This window comes from Xyrauchen texanus, chromosome 41, assembly GCF_025860055.1.
Source record: "Xyrauchen texanus isolate HMW12.3.18 chromosome 41, RBS_HiC_50CHRs, whole genome shotgun sequence".
NCBI lineage: Eukaryota > Metazoa > Chordata > Actinopteri > Cypriniformes > Catostomidae > Xyrauchen > Xyrauchen texanus.
The window spans coordinates 22349513-22364045 of record NC_068316.1 but is presented as its reverse complement, the minus strand read 5'-3'; the positions used below and the strand labels follow the sequence as shown (position 1 = coordinate 22364045).

The window sequence follows — 14533 nt, the reverse complement described above, 5'->3', positions numbered from 1 at the left end:
TCCAAATTGGGGAGAAAAAAAGGATCAAAATGGGCAGATTTAATTAATATCAAGCTTTATTAACTTAAGTGTTAATTGCCAATGTATTATTAGACACTACACATAGAGATATAAAACTAATTGAATGCTGAAAGTTTAATTTGCTGAAGTTTAAAATCTCAAAACTATTATTTTTCTGAATATACTTGGCTTTAGACATCCCATTTGTCATAGTCACTCCCAGGAGTGAAAAGACATAAAAGCTCACTTTCTGTGAAAATATACCACTTCTCTCTGGCCAACACAGACACAGTCATTCTTTTAACCACTCCTGTCATCCACACAAATACACACACAACAACCTCAAGGGCACATATCTGATTGAAAGATTTCCAGTTCTCCACGGCTGTCTATCCATACTCTGACATGGCAATCCATGGCGGCCACACTAACCCCTAACTATAATTGGAAGCCTCCACTTGGAATGGTTTGTGCTCAAAGCTTCAGGATCTTGACAACTACTTTCCTGTGTGTTTCAAAAGCCATGATTGCTAGGTGTGTATTTCTGTATGTATAATAAGTAATTTATGTTATCAACAAAATTCTTGAATTTAGTAATTGGGTAGTGATTTGACGCATTAATATAGTCAGATCCATTATATAAAATATAAAATAAATATATATAAAATAATTCCTCTGAACCGTAATAAGCAATTATCCTACCACCGGAGCAATTCAAGCTTGAAGTACCACCTTGTTTTTGTTTTTTCAAGTCTCAGTCAACATGGGTTAGTAACCCCGACCCCAGGTTTACAGGCAACATGCACATTTTGAGAGACAGTGCTGTGGACTGTAGTCCAATGATAGGCTTTTTCGGTGATATGGAAATAAGCAATATAATGCATTCTAAAGCAGTTTTTGGTATTGCCTAAGCAATGTTTTACTTGTCTGCCACATTAATGTAATGTATATTTGAATTATATAGATCATTATATTTATAATATCTTATTTTATTTATAATTATAACAATTTAATTAATTCATTATATATTGAATAATATTTATTTTAAAATATTTATATAAGCTAATAATTTAGATTAATCGGCATATCATGTAATTCATTTAACCAACTGACAGCCCTTCAAATAACAATTTTCCTATTGAATATCAAGATTTTAAAATGAAGACTACAGTCTTCAAAGACAAAATACAACTGGCTCTAAGAAGGACAGAAAGAGATGTGGAAGGCCAGATGTACAAATAAACAAGAGGATAATTACATCAGAGTCTCTAGTTTGAGAAATAGACACCTCACATGTCCTCAGCTGACAGCTTCATTGAATTCTACCCGCTCAACACCAGTTTCATGTACAACAGTAAAGAGAAGACTCAGGGGTGCAGCCTTATGGGAAGAATTGCAAAGAAAAGGCCACTTTTGAAACTATAAAAATAAAAGGTCAGAGTGGGCGAAGAAACACAGACATTGGACAACAGATAATTGGAAAAGAGTGTTATGGATCTTAACCCCATTGAGTTTTTGTGGGATCAGCTAGACTGTAAGGTGTGTGAGAAGTGCCCGACAAGACAGACACATCTATGGCAAGTGCTACAAGAAGTGTGGGGTGAAATGTCACACGAGTATCTGGACAAACTGACATCTAGAATGGCAAGGATCTGCAAAGCTGTCATTGCTGCACGTGGAGGATTTTTTGATGAGAACTCTTTGAAGTAGTTTTACATTTTGTTTTCCAAATTGTAATAGTAATTGTTCACATTATTAATGTCCTGACTATACATTGTGATCAGTTGAATGCCATTTTGGTGAATAAAAGTATCAATTTCTTTCCATAAGAGCAAAATATTTACATTATTCTAAACTTTTGGCCACCAGTGCATATATATACAATATATGTTGACCATATACAAGTGTGTATTTAAGGTGTTTTTATAATTTGTAATCTCCATTTAGTTTTTTTGCAGTTTACTTAAATAGCCTGACAAATTAATTCATATAAGTAAAACTATTCCATGTAGTCTACATTTGTTCCTCATCTGATTTATTCATCAAATCAAATTTGCATCACTCATCATATAAAGATCTGCTTTTGTTTTTCAATTCCATCGCCTTCTTTAGGTTTTTGTTTTATTTTGACGCTTTCTATGGTGCCGTTGTAATGGAGGACATGCAAATAAACAAATATTTGCCTACAGAGTCCCTCCACTCTAATTCAGCTGAGGGATGAGGGTTCTTATCGCTCTTTCCTCAGTAATAGGATGAGTGCAGTGTGTGGACCACAGTGAATCTCGTCCAACAAGAATCACTGTGGGGTGGGGGGACTTGCATTTCCATATATCAAAGCTGTGTACCACCCCTCCCCCATATCCCACAACCTCCATAAGATTTTTGGAGGGAGAAAAGAAAAACAATTCCAAAAATTCTGGTCCATCTTTAATTTGCATATAAGCTTTACTGAATTTTCCATGTTTACTGGAATTTTACACGTTAACTTTTTTTGCAAAAACAAATGTTTATTTAAATGTAATTTATTATTCAGATTTACAAGACTATATATTCGACATGTTTGCATTTTTAACATGGTTACATTTTGTTTTTAAAATATCACAGTGGCCCAGTATTAATATGTATCTTCCTTTTCCCTACATATCAGTCTAATTTTAGAAGCCTGTCTGGTAATTGTGAAGTGTGTTAAAATTAAGTTTTTCTGTGCTGTGTGTGTGCGAAACAGCTATGTTAAACATCCTCTCACCATGACGCATGGCCATGCTCTTTTATGTGCATGGCTTTAGCATTCTCGATAAGATAAACATCAAATCTCTGCAACTTAGCACACTTATCTGCTCTACACAGTCAGCATAAACCAGCCGGGTGTCAATTTTACCGATTTATTTCATTATTTTTCCTTTTTTCTTGACTTATTCATTAGATTTTTTTTTTTTTTTCAAACACTCTGGCCCTTATACTCCAACTGCTTGGTTCTCTACCAGTCTTTCTGGATTTCTCTTTTGCCTTTCTTTCAGTAGGGGCTCTCTCAGTTCATAAGGGCTCTTAAAAGTTAGCTGATGTGAGTGGGTTTCCTCTCAAACCACGGTGTTTAATGGTGAATAAAATAGAAAGAGTTAGAAAGATAGTTTTATGAGTTAGATTGAACAAGTTTGCATAGAAGATGTAAATGTGAAAAAGCTGGGGTATAAAGTAATTTTTTGGGATTTGTACTTTACTCGAATGAAATTTAAACAGAATACTTGTACTTTTACTTAATTACATTTCCAAAGAAAAACAAATTTTACTCTTTACAATTTTACTTAAACTTGAAAAGTACTTATTACATTTTTGCAGATAATTTTCTTACTGGACTAAAGCCGCCTTTTCACTGCATCTAATAAATTACAGATGGAGTGTTGCACAATGGCTGTGTGGAGTTCCGACCATCTGCAGAGGCAGAATTTCGAATCTGATTTGAACTTTGGATTCGTTGAAATATTTGTGCAACTAAATGTATATGACCGCCTGACTGAATGTGATGTATTTGTTCAAAACTATGAACGCGAAGAGAGAAACACTGACGGTTTTTGTCCTAAATTTTATTCTAAATGCCTGCTACGTTTACAGATGGGACAGTTATGAAGTCAAAAATTATCATTCACGTTGAAAATATATATATACAAAATCAAAAGACTTTTGTAATTAAGTGTGTACGTGTAATTTATTTTAAACTTGCCAAACAATTCACAAAACCAACAACATTACTCAATTTCTTCAAAACGTAATTTAAATTTTTTAAATCTTTCTCTATGTCGAAAGGGACTGGGTGTTCTGACATTGCAATTTGTGAGTGCCTTCTCCTATGCAACGGCAAAGTTTTTGAAAAATAACATTATGTGGTTTATTAATCTGAGGGAATTTCCAAAGGTAAATGTCCACTGTGTGGCGCTAAAAACAAGTGAAATGTTCTCCTGAACATATGAGGGTTTTTAGGGTTATTGTTCTATTGAGATGTAAATCAACGAAACCAACCTCCCTATCCTAAACCTTAAACCTAACCAGAAAAAGCAAATGTGCCATGAAAAACATAATTTCTGATGACACTTTCGGTTCATGTGTCGACTCGTGTGCTCTTCAGGACTCTTACCACAGTCCTTTGTATTACATATGCAACAATCTATCAGATGAGCTACCACACAATTTGATCATGCTTAAACAAGCTTGTAAATGTAGTTGGTTATGTAATGCAAACGTTAAAATGAGTCATGCGCTATAGTAAAAGTGTTTATATGTCATTAGATAGCATTGTGTGAGGAACAGAGCAAAACATGTTTATAAACTGATCATTTGTCATTTTACTCGTGATTTGAGTGAAATGGGATAAATGTAATTGTTGTTTTAGCGCCTCTAGTGTTCATTTCACCAGGAAATTGGTGTGTTATGTACAACAGGCCACATAAAATAATTTTGCAAAAATTTGACCAGGTTGCTAATGCCACTGGGGAAGAAATATGACAGTCGTTAGAGATAGTAAAAAAAATGACTTAACAAGCCAATTGAATTTAACAACATCCTCTCTCACACAATCTCCTCTATTGATTTCATTCTAACTAGGAAAAAAGTTACTTTTTACTTTAGTACAATTTAATATGAATACTTTTTACCTTCACTCAAGTATGTTTTTGGCTAGATTTTTAATTTAGTAAAATATTCACTCAGTATCCATACTTTTACATAAGTATAATTCCTGAGGACTTTTTACACCCCTATGCAAAAGTTAGCATCGCTACAGTATGTTTTTAATTTTAATTACTATTTGCCACCACACAGGGTCCAAGAGTAACATTTTAAACTTGCCAATTGTGGGTACATTTACACGCCATAAATATCAGGGCCATAATCACCTCGTTGAGGGGACTCATCTACCACAATATTCAGAAGTAGAAGATCAATATAAACTCTTTTTTTTTTTTTTGCTGCTGGTTCAGTTTACTTAATTAAAATGAATTAAAGCAACACAATCAAAACTTGATTTCATTGTGTTCCATCCATTTACATTTATAAAATGGAAGTTTACCTGATCTATTTGAGTTGGGAATACATAAATACTGTTTGTAGTGTTATTGTAGCATTGAAGAAATTTCCGTTTCCCAGCATGCTTTGCATGTGACTCGATAGGGAGATTAGTTTATGCGTTTTTGTGCAATATGAATATAAAGAGGGATACTGGTTTGTGATTTATGTATTGTTATGTTAGATTTAGAGGAGTTTCTGTTATGTTGGAGTTTTGGGGGTTACCATTATGGTGAAGAGTGAAGCTTGAGCTAATGATGAGGACAAGCAAATTTCGCACTTAAACTTTATTGGTTGCTTCATTGAGAAATATCTGAGCTAACCATAACATAGTTACTAAACTACACACTGAAGTATTAAGCATCGTAACATTCACTTTTACTAGTTAGTACATGAAGAAATTCAAGAGATTTATTTGAGTTACATTGACATGTCTAAATGTGTTAGGTTTATCAAATTTAACAAAGTGTTTGTGTTGAGATTACGTAGTAATTTTAAGATAAGAAAACTAATTTCAAACAAATGGAACCACTCTCCATGATTGAATCAAGTTCAGCTAAAGAGATATATTTGGAGTGCAGGTTTTTCAATGACCAGTCCTTAAACTTGGTTCCCCTTCTGTCGCTCTCTCCACGTTGTGTCGGAGAAGCGACACTAGGGGTCTCTCTTGAGTGCCGATATCCACCTCTGATCTATGAAAAAAGGCCAATGAGAGTTGGCAGCCGGTATTTGCATGTCCCGCCCCCGGACATACGGGTATTTAAGCGGCGCAAATACGAGAGTTCATTCAGAAAATTTCTTCGGAGCCGATGGTCTGTCTGCAGTTTGCTGCGAGTTTACACACCACTATTAACGTTCCTGTTTCCTCTGACGATCTGCATGCTGTTGGATCTTGACGGCGCACAACAGCGGCTTTCTCCTTCACATTGCACGGCGAGCATTGTTGCCCCTGAGCGCTTCGACAGCGCAGACACACACACACATTGTGTATTTAAAAGAGCAAATTTCTATTAAAAGAGTAATTTCTCTAAAAGAGCAAAACACAGCGGCGTTGAACGTCCTTTTCAGGACGCTTCTTTTTCAAGATGCCCTTCCGCCCCTGTGTTGTTCCTGGATGCGGTAGAAGCCTCTCCGCTTCAGACGGCCACAGGCGCTGTCTCGTGTGTTTGGGCCGCGATCACACCGAGGCGGCGTTTGTGGATGGTTCATGTTCTCGCTGCGAGAACATGACCATGACCACGTTGCGGTCACGGCTTGCTTTCAACAGAAAGCAAGCCACCCCAGCTGCACCCCGCATTACTCCTTCTTCCCTCTGGATTGAGGACGATGTGGTTGGCGCTGGGGGCGATTTGGGGGCGGCAGCGGGTGCAGTTTCGCCGGGTAGCCCCCCGCGAACCTCCCGTTCCCCGACACACTCGCTGGTCCCCGTGCATGCTCGCGGCGATAGCGGCTCGCCTCACGGCCTGGCTGTCTATCCTCCCGAGCCCGAAGCAGATGAGCTCGCCGCTGCATCGGAGAGTGTGATGTCTGATGACGAGGACTCCCCTGGACTGCCGCCTTCAGGCCAGCAGGCCCAGGCTGAGGCCGACACTCAGATGTCTGACATGCTTTCCCGGGCCGCCGTGAGCGTGGGGTTGGATTGGAACCCTCCATCCTCCCCACAGACTTCATGGATGGATGACTGGTTCCTGGGGGCAGCGCGCTGTTCGCGGCCTCGCATCCCCCTGGTCCCGTTTTTCCCGGAGGTGCATGACGAGCTGACGTCTACGTGGAGAGCCCTGCTCTCCGCCCGTCTAGGTGCCACCCGCTCCACTATCACCACCCTCAACGGCGGAGAGCGCCACGGAAAAGGGGCGATTCCCCAGGTCGATAGGGCAGTTGCATACCATCTATGCCCCGGTAGCCCTACCTCCTGGCATAGCCGCCCCGTACTCCCATCCAAGCCCTGTAGGACAACATCCTCTCTCAACGCGAAGGCCTACAGTGCGGCTGGACGCGCTGCCTCCGCCCTGCATGCAATGGTCCTCCTGCAAGTCCACCAGGCCAAAGCACTCAGAAACATGCATGGGGGTGGACCTGATCCTGATGTGCTGCAGGAACTGCGCTCAGCGACCGACCTCGCCCTGAGAGCGACGAAGGCCACAGCGCAGGCACTCAGACAGGCGATGGCCACCCTAGTGGTCCAGGAACGCCATCGCTGGCTCAATCTGGTCGAGATGCGTGAGGCCGACAAGAACCGCTTCCTGGACGCACCTGTCTCTCAGATTGACCTTTTCGGCGACACCGTCGAGGACTTGTCCCAACAGTTCTCTGTGGTGAAAAAGCAGACGGAGGCCATCTCTCACATCATGCCCCGCCGCACACCTGCCGCTACGGGCCCTGCCCCGTCTGCTCGCCGAGGGAATCCCCTTGCGGTGAAGAAACCAGCTCCTGCTCCACCTCAACCTGGGCCCAGCTCTCAGCCCCAGCGTCGAGCACCCCGCAGGCGGCGCACGCCCCCTGTCTCACGAACCCCCTCTAGGACCCGGAAGGCGCCCAAGCGTTCCTGAGACAGCCGACCCAGAGCCGAAGACGTTAGCTCCGGAGGTGGTAAGACCGCTCCGTTCCCCGGTGGAGGGCCGGGAGGAGAATCCTTTGTTTTTCATTTGCCACACCCCTGACGGGGGCTGTGGTACCCACATTCTCAATAAAAGAGCTATTTCCTTTGCCTCTGGGTCACCTGGCCCGCAAATGCCATTCTCACGGCAATCTGCTTTCAGATTACGACAGTCCCGGTACACCGGACGCGGCGATCCCGCCTTCCGCCTGCCCACGACTGTCCCCCGGCCGACCGGTTCAGACGAGTCCAGAGGACGCCAGCATCAGACCTCCTCCTCAGTCATGAACCCGCCCCCTGCCGGGTGCACGGAGCAAGGTAAGTGCTTTGAGTCTATTCTCAGCACCTCAGCCTCAGGCCGCAACGAAGCCGCCCGACGCTGCACTACCTGTTCCGCCCCGCTGCGAGGCCCCGCCGGGTACGTCCAAAATACTCGTCCCTTTGGTACCCCTAGCGCAGAGCTGGGAAGCGTGGCTTTCACTTCCCAACGCATCATGCTGGCTGCACCGGACCACTCGACTCGGTTACGCAATTCAGTTTGCCCGGCTCCCGCCCCCCTTCAGGGGCGTCCGCTTTTCCGCAGTACACGGCGAGCATGCCAGTTCCCTGCGCACGGAAATCGCGACCCTCTTAGCCAGGGGCGCAGTGGAGCCCGTCCCTCCAACCGAAATGAGGAAGGGTTTCTACAGCCCTTACTTCATTGTACCCAAGAAAGGCGGCGGCTTACGACCAATCCTGGACCTGCGAGTTTTCAATCGGGCCTAGTTATAAGTCCCGTTCAAAATGCTCACGCAGAGAAATATTCTGGCTGGTGTTCAGCATCTAGATTGGTTCGCAGCGGTAGACCTGAAGGACGCGTACTTCCACGTCTCAATTCTGCCACGACACCGACCCTTCTTACGGTTCGCGTTCAACAGCCAGGCGTTTCAGTACAAGGTCCTCCCCTTCGGCCTGTCTCTGTCCCCTCGCGTCTTCACGAAGGTCGCAGAGGCGGCCCTTGCCCCGCTACGAGTAGCCGGCATCCGCATTCTCAACTACCTCGACGACTGGCTCATCCTAGCACACTCTCGAGAGTTACTATGCACACACAGAGACCAGGTGCTCCGGCACCTCAGCCGCTTGGGGCTTCAGGTCAACTGGGAAAAGAGCAAGCTCAGAGGTTCAGAGCATCTCTTTTCTCGGGTTGGAGTTAGACTCAGTCTCAATGACAGCACGTCTCACGAGCGAGCGTGCTCAGTCGGTGCTGGACTGCCTCGCTTCCTTCAAGCCAGGCACAGTGGCTCCTGGGGCATATGGCGTCCTCCGCGGCAGTCGCGCCGCTGGGGTTGATGCATATCAAATCAAATCAAATCAAATCACTTTATTGTCACACTACCATGTACACAAGTGCAACAGTAGGTGAAATTCTTGTGTGCAGTTCCAAGCAACATAGCAGTCATGACAGTGACGAGACATATACCAGTTACAATAAACAACATACTTACACAACACAATTTACATATCAAATGTACACATACTTACACAACACAATAATTATGTACAATACACACAATATAGAATACACAATATCCAATACAATAAGTAAGGAGTATATGTATATATATATATATATATATATATATATATGTATATGAAGTAGTATATTGAGGAGAATATGTTGACAGTCCAGTGTGAGATTATAGATTAATAAAGTGCAGTGCTAATTATTAATCCTGATAGATCAAGTGTTCAACAGTCTGATTGCTTGGGGGAAAAAGCTATCATGTAGTCGGCTGGTGCGGGTCCTGATGCTGCGATACCGCCTGCCTGATGGTAGCAGTGAGAACAGACCATGACTCGGGTGGCTGGAGTCTCTGATGATCCTCCGAACTTTTTTCACACACCGCCTAGTGTATATGTCCTGGAGGGAGGGAAAGGGGACCACTCCAGCACTGGCTCCAGACTCGAGTCCCGAGACAAGCATGGCACCACGACACGCATCGGGTAAGGATCACCCCCGCCTGCCTCAAAACACTCCGACCCTGGACAGACCTCTGCTTTTTACGGGCAGGAGTGCCCCTGCAGCAGGTGTCCTGACGCGTTCTGGTCACAACCGACGCCTCCCGGTCTGGGTGGGGTGCCGTGTGCAGCTGGCACGCAGCAGCGGGCCGTTGGAAAAGGGCCCCGCTGCTTTGGCACATCAATTGCCTGGAGTTGCTGACCGTCCTTCCTGCTCTCAGCAAGTTCCTCCCATTAGTTCGGGACAAACATGTCCTTGTGAGATCGGACAGCACCACGGTGGTGGCGTACATAAATCGACAAGGTGGCGTACGCTCCCGCCACATGTCACAACTCGCCCGCCGTCTCCTCCTATGGAGCCAGCAGCGACTCAAGTCACTGCGTGCCACCTACATCCCCGGCAAGCTCAACGTCGTAGCGGACGCGCTATCACGACAACGCCTGCCCGGCGGGGAGTGGAGGCTTCACCCCCAGTCGGTCCAGCTGATTTGGGAACGGTTTGGCAAGGCCCAGGTAGACCTGTTTGCCTCCCAGGAAACCTCCCACTGCCCGCTCTGGTATGCCCTAACAGAGGCTCCCCTCGGGACAGACACGCTGGCACACAGCTGGCCCTCGGGGCTGCGCAAGTACGCATTTCCCCCAGTGAGCCTTCTTGCACCGGTGCTGTGCAAGGTCAGGGAGGACGAGGAGCAAGTCACGTTAGTGGCCCCCTACTGGCCCACTCGGACTTGGTTCTCGGAACTCAGACTTCTCGCGACAGCTCCTCCCTGGCGAATTCCCCTGAGAAAGGACCTCCTCTCTCAGGGACAGGGCACGCTCTGGCACCCGCCCCCAGACCTCTGGAACCTCCACGTCTGGTCCCTGGACGGGATGTGGAAGAGCTAGCCGGCTTACCAGCGACCGCTGTGAATACAATCAACCAAGCCAGAGCCCCCTCTACCAGGCACCTTTACGCCCTAAAGTGGCGCTTGTTCGCAGATTGGTGTTCTTCCTGAACTGAAGACCTGCAGAGATGCACGATCAAGTCAGTGCTCCTGTTCCTACAGGAGAGGCTGGACAGGAGGCTGTCCCCGTCCACCCTCAAGGTGTATGTTGCCGCCATTGCCGCCCACCACGATCCTGTAGACGGCAAGTCTTTGGGTAAGCATGACCTGATCCTCAGGTTCCTGAGAGGCGCCCGGAGGTTGAATCCCTCCCGGCCAGGCCTAGTTCCCTCCTGGGATCTCTCGGTAGTCTTGGCAGGACTCCAGAGACCTCCCTTCGAGCCGCTTGAATCAATTGGACTCAGGGTCCTCTCTCTTAAGACGGCCCTGCTGATCGCGCTCGCCTCTATCAAGAGGGTCGGGGACCTGCAAACGTTCTCTGTCAGCGACACTTGCCTGGAGTTAGGTCCGGCGGATACGTCTGTGATCCTAAGACCGCGACCGGGCTATGTGCCCAAGGTTCCTACCACACCCTTCCGAGATCAGGTAGTGAACCTGCAAGTGCTGCCCTGGGAGGAGGCAGACCCAGCCCTTTCGTTGCTATGTCCAGTGCGCGCCCTGCGCATTTACCTGGACTGCACACAGAGCACCAGATGCTCTGAGCAGCTCTTTGTCTGCTTTGGGGGACGGCAGGAAGGGAATGCCGTCTCCAAACAGAGGCTCGCCCACTGGGTTGTCGACGCCATCACACTGGCTTATCACACCCAGGCCGTGCCCCTACCCTTGCGGGTCCGAGCTCACTCAACAAGGGGTGTTGCGTCCTCGTGGGCACTGGCCAAGGGCAACTCCCTAGCAGACATCTGTAGAGCCGTGGGTTGGGCAACACCCAACACTTTCGCGAGGTTTTACAACCTCCGCGTTGAGTCGGTTGCGTCTCGTGTTTTGTCAGGTCCGAGCCCGTAGAACTTGGTAACACGTAGACCGACCGGCCGGGTGGATCGCTTGCGCCCAGCGCCCTTTTCCTGACGTCAAGGTAAAGTAGTGCGTCTTCTTCACAGGGCGCCCCACTCCGAGTCATGACCCTGGTCGATTCCTCCCCAGCCCTCCGGGTCCGCGGTTCAGCGGAGGAACTCGCCGACCCAGGCCACTGCGGGTACCCTGATGGCTACCCTGTACTGGTATAGGTGCTCCACAGGTAAGGCCTCCTGCTCGGACTCCCCCTGTGTGTAAATTCCACGGTTCTGTCCCCTTACGAGTGAACCCCCGTGTCTCCCTTAGGCAGTTACAGCTGCCCCGGTCGCCGTGCTGTAGCAACTCCCCCCTTTCGAGGCTGGATCTACCACCGCACCATACTTTCCACACGAGCCCTAAGACGGCCTTGTGATGTGTCTACCACTTTTCCTCCCCAAGAAAAAGGGCAGGTGTGGTCTCCGCAGGGTCTGGGTAAGACCCCCTTCCCTATATGCGTGTAAGGGCCCCGGCCGTGATTGCTCTATGCGAGAAACATAGAGAGAAAAGAGGCCCAGCCAGGCTGGCCCGTTCCCATGTTGGCAAACATCGCCTTGTTCCCCTCCCAGGGTAACTAGAAGGATTCCGATGTTCTTATGGGACATTGGGGAATGGTACGTGCAGCCAGGTACAGACGATGCGTGGCACTGGATGAAATCCCTGCCCACCTCTGTATCGGCGGTTCACGTACACGGTTCAGCGCATGGCAAGATTGGAATGGGTCCCCTAGTGTCGCTTCTCTGACACAACGTGGAGAGAGCGACAGAAGGGGAACGTTTGGTTACGTATGTAACCTCCGTTCCCCGAGGGAGGGAACGACACGTTGTGTCTTTCCTCCGCCATGTCGCTGAACCGAGCCACTGTTGTGGCCGGACCATTTCCGGCTCCTCAGAAAAATCCTGAATGAACTCCCGTATTTGCGCCGCTTAAATACCCGTATATCCGGGGGCGGGACATGCAAATACCGGCTGCCAACTCTCATTGGCCTTTTTTCATAGATCAGAGGTGGATATCAGCGCTCAAGAGAGACCCCTAGTGTCGCTTCTCCGACACAACGTGTCGTTCCTTCCCTCGGGGAACGGAGGTTACATACGTAACCAAACATTTACTTGATACATTTGGTCCCCCTAGTCTTGAATATTTGTGTGCATGCTCGAAAAATATTTATTACTGGCCATAGAAGTGTAGTTTGCATTATTTTTTATTAAATATATTAAATATTTTTGTGCCTATGACAATGGCATTACTTGACCATTTTTTTCCTTGCTAGGGTTAGGAACCAAGAATCAGTTCTTATTCAGAACCCCTTACATTTGTAAAACAATACCGAAATCAAATTATGATAGAGCAGCCAATGTCTGATTCCTAAATGAATTACTTTTATGAGCCACTTCTTTTGAATCTACACCACAAAACAAACAGTACTTCCTATCGAACTAATGACTTTCGAATGAAGTCATTCATTTTGTCATGTCCGACTCAAAATGAACCCATGACTTGTGAGACCTACATTAGTAATTACTGGATGGTTATTGAAATGACAATGTGTAGTTAAAGAGACACATTTTAAACTTGATTGTATTTTGTGGTGTTTTATGAAAATGAATGCATGAATGAATAAAGTATCTTGATTAAAAAGTCTGTGTAAACAGCATTTGTAGTAATTGTTGCTCTCATAATTTGGTAACAGGCTGCTTAGAGCAGTAAATCAATAAGAATTCAATTTCTTATTTCCAAATATTTTTTTCTGATAAGTACTAAAATAATTGTTGATGGACCCATTAACTGGAAATTGGTGTGTAATGTACAACAGGCCACATAAAAATCATTTTGCAAAAATTTGACCAGGTTCAATCGTTGAATTCTGTAACCAGAATCGTTAAATCCTTTACGATTCTCATCCACATTCCTTGAATATTTGTGACAAACAGTGCAGTCCATTATGCCACTCACAGCGTCATATATGATATTCTGTCTCAAACTGCACCTGTAAACATTGTTAAAGAAACATCCTGATATAGCTTCTCATATTTTCATTTTGGTGGCTGAACGTGAGGAATATTCCACTTATGTGCCACCACATGGAATTTTGGATGAAAAAACACTTGGGCTAAAACTTTTATTGCTCATGTCACTTAAGTGTCATTACAATCCTTATACAATTTGATTGTTGCAGTTCCTAAAAAGACACCAGTCAATTGGCAAGCCCATTTCTATTCACATGTGGCACATTGTGAATGTTCATTTTGGACATTTCTCTCTTACTCTCTCCTGCTCTCTACACTCATAGTGGTTGAGACTGATGGTGGCACGTGTGTGTGTGTGCGTGTGTGCGTGTGTGCGTGTGTGTGTGTGTGTGTGTGCGTGTGGTATGAAAATCACTTTTAAGCTGCTCTGTACTCCTCCCTGTGCCAGGGGAGATAAACGCTGGCTGAGTGGGAAGACGGACCCCACTCTGGCTGCTGGCAAAGACCCTTTAATTGGCAAAATGTGGAGTTTTTTTGATCAGGCAGAGGATTAGACATCTTATCTGTCTGGAGTATCTTACGCAGAGATGAAAAGGCTGTGCTGAATTACACATGCCAATTTACTCCCCCTCGCATATTGTTACTCTCATTCTCACTCTCTTGCTTGCTCTCCATCTTTTTATATGTCTTGTCAGCTTTTCCCGCTACTTTCATTGCACATCAGTGACTGAAATGAGAAAAGAGAGCATGATTTATTAGTGTATGTTTGATAATGCTAAACACTGTTGGGGGTCCCAGAGCTTTGTGATATTGGTGTGTAAACAGGCTCTTTTCATGCATGGCTACATTTGAACGGTTCAGGCCTCAGACTAGAAAAACCTAGCCAGATAAGTTGACAATATACTGTAGATTAATTTAAGCGACCATAAAGCTGCAGCAAATTAGGGCTCTCGTGCATGTGTGAAATGCCATTATATGAAAAGAGT

General features: G+C 45.7%; 1 protein-coding gene across 1 annotated transcript in view; it reads left to right on the top strand.

Moving 5' to 3' along the window:
• Positions 1 to 14533, top strand: part of LOC127634650 (transcriptional activator GLI3-like) — a 166799-nt gene that overhangs the window by 137136 nt on the left and 15130 nt on the right. The window lies entirely within an intron of this gene.